The sequence below is a fragment of the Nycticebus coucang genome, chromosome 3, assembly GCF_027406575.1.
Source record: "Nycticebus coucang isolate mNycCou1 chromosome 3, mNycCou1.pri, whole genome shotgun sequence".
NCBI classification, from domain to species: Eukaryota; Metazoa; Chordata; class Mammalia; order Primates; family Lorisidae; genus Nycticebus; species Nycticebus coucang.
In genome coordinates, this window is record NC_069782.1 from 145,396,247 (window position 1) to 145,404,224 (window position 7,978).

Consider the following 7,978-nt stretch of genomic DNA (forward strand, 5'->3'; position numbering starts at 1 on the left):
TGCCTTTTTCAATAACTAGAACTTCATTTTTGCTAGTGTTTCTACCACTATTATTTGGTTTTTCACCCAATTTTATCCCGTAAAGTTTTCTGTTTGCTTGTTTTGGTTTGATTTATAGCATTTTTGTCTTTCCTCTCTACTTGGTGGAGGTGGGGTACTGTGTCTGATCAGGTTAGCAAAGAGCTGCTGACCTCAAGGGAACCACCCAACTGGGCACCCCCAGAAGGTGGGTTTTTTTTAAGGTTGTGTCAAAGTACCCTACTGTACACCTATATTGCTCTGTCTCCCTCTTTCTGTGCCTCTCTTCTTTTTGTCAATATTCCTTTTACCAACCCCCCTCCTTTCTCTATTTTTCTTATCACTTGGTCCTCCTTTCTTTCATCCCTTTTTTGCTCTTCATCCTTCTCACCCTTCTGGTCCTGTAACCCTTAGTCCACAGGCACGAGAACTTAAAGAGCAAGAGGAAGTGAAAGGAAAATTAGGGCAAGGAAACAGATAAAAGAAATCACTCATGAGGAAGAATCAGCAGAAAACTCCAGGCAACATGAAGAACCAGTCCAGAACAACCCCTCCAAGGGACCATGAGGGAGCTACTGCAGATGATTCCACCTATACAGAAATGGTAGGAATGACAGAAAGGGAATTTAGAATACACATGATGAAAACAATGAAAGAAATGATGGAAACAATGAAGGAAACTGCTAATAAAGTGGAAAATAACCAAAAGGAAATCCAAAAACATAATCAAATAAGAGATGAATGCTATGAAGAATATAAAAAGGATATAGCAGAGCTGAAGGAAATGAAACAGTTAATTAGGGAAATTAAAGATGCAATGGAAAGTATCAGCAACAGGTTAGACCATGCAGAAGAAAGAATTTCAGAGGTAGAAGACCAAGTTCTTGAGATAACCCAGATAGTAAAAGAGGCAGAAAAGAAGAGAGAGAAAGCAGAACGTTCACTGTCAGAATTATGGGACTTTATGAAGCATTCCAACATACGAGTTATAGGAATCCAGGAAGGGGAAGAAGAATGCAACAGAGGAATGGAAGCCATACTAGAGAATATTACAAAAGAAAATTTCCCAAATATCACCAAAGATTCTGACACACTGCTTTCAGAGGGATATCGGACCCCAGGTCGCCTCAACTCTAACCGAGCTTCTCCAAGACACATTGTGATGAACCTGTCCAAAGTCAAGACAAAAGAAAAGATTCTGCAAGCTGCCAGGAGTAAGTGCAAGTTGACCTACAGGGGCAAATCCATCAGAGTGACCGCAGACTTCTCTAATGAAACTTTCCAAGCAAGAAGACAATGGTCATCTACCTTTAATCTACGGTCATCTACCTTTAATCTACTTAAACAGAACAATTTCCAGCCCAGAATTCTATACCCTGCTAAGCTAAGCTTCAAAACTGATGGAGAAATCAAATCATTTATAGATATACAAACATTGAGGAAATTCGCCACAACAAGACCAGCTCTACAGGAAATACTTCAACCTGTTCTGCACACTGACCACCACAATGGATCAGCAGCAAAGTAAGAACTCAGAAATTAAAGGACAGAACCTAACCTCCACACTGATGCAAAAGATAAAACTAAGCAATGGACTCTCACCAAATAAGATGAATAGAATACTACCACACTTATCAATTATCTCAATAAATGTTAATGGCTTGAATTCCCCACTGAAGAGACATGGATTGGCTGACTGGATTAAAAAACACAAGACATGCATTTGCTGTCTGCAAGAAACACACCTGGCTTTAAAAGACAAATTAAAGCTCTGAGTCAAGGGTTGGAAGACAATTTTTCAGGCAAATGGAATTCAGAAGAAAAGAGGAGTTGCAATCTTATTTTCAGATACATGTGGATTTAAAGCAACTAAAGTCAAAAAAGACAAAGATGGTCACTTTATATTGGTCAAGGGAAAAATACAACAAGAAGACATTTCAATTCTAAATATTTATGCACCCAAATTAAATGCTCCCAGATTCTTGAAACAGACCTTACTCAGTCTGAGCAATATGATATCTGATAATACCATCATAACAGGGGACTTTAACATTCCTCTTACAGAGCTGGACAGATCCTCTAAACAGAAATTAAACAAAGATATAAGAGATTTAAATGAGACCCTAGAACAACTGTGCTTGATAGATGCATATAGAACACTCCACCCCAAAGATAAAGAATATACATTCTTCTCATCACCCCATGGAACATTCTCCAAAATTGATCATATCCTGGGACACAAAACAAATATCAACAGAATCAAAAGAATTGAAATTTTACCTTGTATCTTCTCAGACCATAAGGCACTAAAGGTGGAACTCAACTCTAACAAAAATTGAAATTTTACCTTGTATCTTCTCAGACCATAAGGCACTAAAGGTGGAACTCAACTCTAGCATGGAAATTAAACAATCTTCTGTTGAATAACAGATGGGTGCAGGAAGAAATGAAACAGGAAATCATTAACTTCCTTGAGCATAACAACAATGAAGACACAAGCTACCAAAACCTGTGGGATACTGCAAAAGCAGTTTTGAGAGGAAAATTCATCGCTTTAGATGCCTACATTCGAAAAACAGAAAGAGAGCACATCGACAATCTCACAAGAGATCTTATGGAATTGGAAAAAGAAGAACAATCTAAGCCTAAACTCAGTACAAGAAAAGAAATATCCAAAATCAAATCAGAGGTCAATGAAATTGAAAACAAAAGAATCATTCAGAAAATTAATGAAACAAGAAGTTGGTTTTTTGAAAAAATAAATAAAATAGATAAACCATTGGCCAGACTAATGAGGAATAGAAAAGTAAAATCTCTAGTAACCTCAATCAGAAATGATAAAGGGGAAATAACAACTGATCCCACAGAGATACAAGAGATCGTCTCTGAATACTACCAGAAACTCTATGCCCAGAAATTTGACAATGTGAAGGAAATGGATAAATATTTGGAATCACACCCTCTCCCTAGACTCAGCCAGGAAGAAATAGAGCTCCTGAACAGACCAATTTCAAGCACTGAGATCAAAGAAACAATAAAAAATCTTCCAATCAAAAAATGCCCTGGTCCAGATGGCTTCACTCCAGAATTCTATCAAACCTTCAAGGAAGAGCTTATTCCTGTACTGCAGAAATTATTCCAAAAAATTGAGGAAGAAGGAATCTTCCCCAACACATTCTATGAAGCAAACATCAACCTGATACCAAAACCAGGAAAAGACCCAAACAAAAAGGAGAATGTCAGACCAATCTCACTCATGAATATAGATGCAAAAATTCTCAACAAAATCCTAGCCAATAGATTACAGCTTATCATCAAAAAAGTCATTCATCATGATCAAGTAGGCTTCATCCCAGGGATGCAAGGCTGGTTTAACATACGCAAGTCCATAAACGTTATCCACCATTTTAACAGAGGCAAAAATAAAGATCACATGATCCTCTCAATAGACGCAGAAAAAGCATTTGATAAAATCCAGCATCCTTTTCTAATTAGAACACTGAAGAGTATAGGCATAGGTGGCACATTCCTAAAACTGATTGAAGCTATCTATGACAAACCCACAGCCAATATTTTACTGAATGGAGTAAAACTGAAAGCTTTTCCTCTTAGAACTGGAACCAGACAAGGTTGTCCTCTGTCACCTTTACTATTCAACATAGGGCTGGAAGTTCTAGCCAATACAATTAGGCAAGACAAGGAAATAAAGGGAATCCAAATGGGAGCAGAGGAGGTCAAACTCTCCCTCTTTGCTGACGACATGATCTTATACTTAGAGAACCCCAAAGACTCAACCACAAGACTCCTAGAAGTCATCAAAAAATACAGTAATGTTTCAGGATATAAAATCAATGTCCACAGGTCAGTAGCCTTTGTATACACCAATAACAGTCAAGATGAGAAGCTAATTAAGGACACAACTCCCTTCACCATAGTTTCAAAGAAAATGAAATACCTAGGAATATACCTAACGAAGGAGGTGAAGGACCTCTATAAAGAAAACTATGAAATCCTCAGAAAGGAAATAGCAGAGGATATTAACAAATGGAAGAACATACCATTCTCATGGATGGGAAGAATCAACATTGTTAAAATGTCTATACTTCCCAAAGCAATCTACCTACTCAATACCATTCCTATCAAAATACCAACATCGTACTTTCAAGATTTGGACAAAATGATTCTGCGTTTTGTATGGAACCGGAAAAAACCCCGTATAGCCAAGGCAGTTCTTAGTAATAAAAATAAAGCTGGGGGCATCAGCATACCAGATTTTTGTCTGTACTACAAAGCCATAGTGGTCAAGGCAACATGGTACTGGCACAAAAACAGAGACATAGACACTTGGAATCGAATTGAAAACCAAGAAATGAAACTAACATCTTACAACCAACTAATCTTCGATAAACCAAACAAGAACATACCTTGGGGGAAAGACTCCCTATTCAATAAATGGTGTTGGGAGAACTGGATGTCTACATGTAAAAGACTGAAACTGGACCCACACCTTTCCCCACTCACAAAAATTGATTCAAGATGGATAAAGGACTTAAATTTAAGGCATGAAACAATAAAAATCCTCCAAGAAAGCATAGGAAAAACACTGGAAGATATTGGCCTGGGGAAAGACTTCATGAAGAAGACTGCCATGGCAATTGCAACAACAACAAAAATAAACAAATGGGACTTCATTAAACTGAAAAGCTTCTGTACAGCTAAGGAGACAATAACCAAAGCAAAGAGACAACCCACACAATGGGAAAGGATATTTGCATATTTTCAATCAGACAAAAGCTTGATAACTAGGATCTATAGAGAACTCAAATTAATCCACATGAAAAAAGCCAACAATCCCATATATCAATGGGCAAGAGACATGAATAGAACTTTCTCTAAAGACGACAGACGAATGGCTAACAAACACATGAAAAAATGTTCATCATCTCTATATATTAGAGAAATGCAAATCAAAACAACCCTGAGATATCATCTAACCCCAGTGAGAATGGCCCACATCACAAAATCTCAAAACTGCAGATGCTGGCGTGGATGTGGAGAGAAGGGAACACTTTTACACTGCTGGTGGGACTGCAAACTTGTACAACCTTTCTGGAAGGAAGTATGGAGAAACCTCAAAGCACTCAAGCTAGACCTCCCATTTGATCCTGCAATCCCATTACTGGGCATCTACCCAGAAGGAAAAAAATCCTTTTATCATAAGGACACCTGTCCTGGACTGTTTATTGCAGCTCAATTTACAATTGCCAAAATGTGGAAACAGCCTACATGCCCACCAACCCAGGAATGGATTAACAAGCTGTGGTACATGTATACCATGGAATACTATTCAGCTATTAAAAAAAATGGAGACTTTACATCCTTTGTATTAACCTGGATGGAAGTGGAAGACATTATTCTTAGTAAAGCATCACGAGAATGGAGAAGCATGAATCCTATGTACTCAATTTTGATATGAGGACAATTAATGACAATTAAGGTTATGGGGGGGAAAGCAGAAAGAGGGACGGAGGGAGGGGGGTGGGGCTTTGGTGTGTGTCACACTTTATGGGGGCAAGACATGATTGCAAGAGGGACTTTACCTAACAATTGCAATCAGTGTAACCTGGCTTATTGTATCCTCAATGAATCCCCAACAATAAAAAAAAAAAAAAATCCACCTTCAGTGTGGAGGAAGAGGGGCTTAAAAAATAACATGAATGTGGTACAAAATTCAAATGAACAGTCAACTAGTCTTACAAAATATAAGTATCTTTCTACTGTTGCCCTCAAGTCTCTCAGTTCTTCCCAGAGACAACCTGGAGTTTTTTTCTAGAAATATTCTGCATATACATACGTATGTATGTACCTCACGCACTCAACCCCACCACACCGCTAGTGTCCAAGCACAGAGGTAGTATACTCTACACACTGTTCTGTACCTTGCTTTTTTCACTAATATAAATTGGATATTATGGCTCAGGACCTATAGCTCAAGCAGCTAGGGCGCCAGCCACACACACCAGAGCTGGTGCGTTCGAATCCACCCCAGGCCTGCCAAACAACAATGACAACTACAACCAAAAAATATCTGGGCGTTGTGGTAGACGCCTGTAGTCCCAGCTACTTGGGAGGCTGAGGCAAGAGAATTGCTTAAGCCCAAGAGTTTGAGGTTGCTGTGAGTTATGACGCCACGACACTCTACCCAGAGTGACAGCTTGAGACTCTGTCTCAAAAAGAAAAAAATACAATAAATTAGATATTAGTCTCTAATGGTACAGAAAGAACTTCTTCATTCCTCATACAGCTTCATAGATTCCACTGAGAGGTATGCGTGGTATGTATGTTGGAGTTGCTATTTTCCTCTTACAAATATTCATACACTTAATGCTTTTTATATTATTTTCTAGATTATATATATTTGACTATTCAGAATTTTTATTTTGATCAATATTGCCAAATTTCCCTCTGTAGTGATTGTACCAATTTACACTTCTAAAAACAATATAATAGATTGAACCGTATGAAATTGGTTCAAACCTTTTTGCCAATTTGATAGATAAAAATGCTTTTCCTTACGTCGTAATTTGCATAGATTGTATTGTGAATGAGGGTGAGCATCCTTTGAGCGTTTAATGGACCTTTATCTGTCTTTCTCTGTGAATTGTCCAAATTCTTTGCCTACTTTAGGCATCTCTTTAATACAATTTTTACTTTAAAGTCTTCTTTAATATTTACAAATTGGAATATTCTGTCATATGCAAGTATTTGGCTCATTTTATCCCTCACTCTTGGAGGAAATGGGATGTCATTGGAGGGCCTGAAGCAGCTCACAGGCCTGTATCTGGCTGTCCTATGCCCGGCTCATTAATAGGTGCCCATAACCCCAGTGGCTTCCCCAAGGGCTCTAACCACTTGAACTCACACCTGGTCAGGGCCAGGTGAGGGAGCCAGGCCCAGGTTTCCAAATTTCCTTTCGGAGCCTGATATTCCAGCCCACGTAGTCTTTTTTTCAAGGCTGTGTCCAGCTTTGGGGGCTTGGCACCTCCTCAGCACAGAGCTGCTGGGGCCTGGGGAGAGGGTGGACATACCAACCTGGCCTCCTGGCCCCCACCCCAACAGTCCACTAGTTCCTGGGGCTCCTATGACTAAATAGGCAAGTGCCAGGTAAACAGTGTCATTTTAAAGGCCTGAGGCAGAGTGGGATAGGGTGCACCTGGGCCAGCATGGAGCTTATTCACTGCTCAATTCTGAGAATCCCGAAACAGCTTCATCAAATAGAGAATGGCACTTTGACAACAGGGTGGTGCTGGAAGAGAATTGCAGGTGATTTGTCCCCTGAGATTCCGTGAGGGAGGTAAAGGAGCTCTCTCTTCCCTTTACAGGGAGGCCTTTAATGCATATGAAACTGAAGTACTTGAGCTCAATATGTTGGGATTTTTGATTCCTCCTCCTTTTCCCCTTTTCTTTTTCTTTGTATTTTCCAAATTCTCTTTCTTGAAGCACTGTGTAATATTTAAAAACTTAGCCTGGTGCCATGAAATAGGTCCTTGTCTGAAATCTACTAGATGTTCTAGATCTTAATAAACTACAAACTACAGGACAGAAATTCTCAGCCATGGCTCCATGTAGAGTCACTGTGGGGCTTTAAAAGAAAATCCCATGTCCAGGCTGAAGCCTAAACCAACCACAATTTCTGGGTTGGGACACCAGTATTTTCAAAGCTCCTCAGGAGATTTCCAGCCAAGGTTGAGAACTGCCTCATAGGTTTCCTTCCAACAGTTGGTAATGAGACATTTTCTAGCTGGTAAATTTCCCATAGTGTGATATGGGGCCTAAGCGCTCAGCTCTGCCATGAGGCCAAGGTGGCCTTGAATGGCAGCTTCGCCTCCTACCTGTGCTCCCTCGGCTGGTTGCTTAACTTCTCCGACCTTAGCACTTTCCCAGGAACAACAGTAGCCTG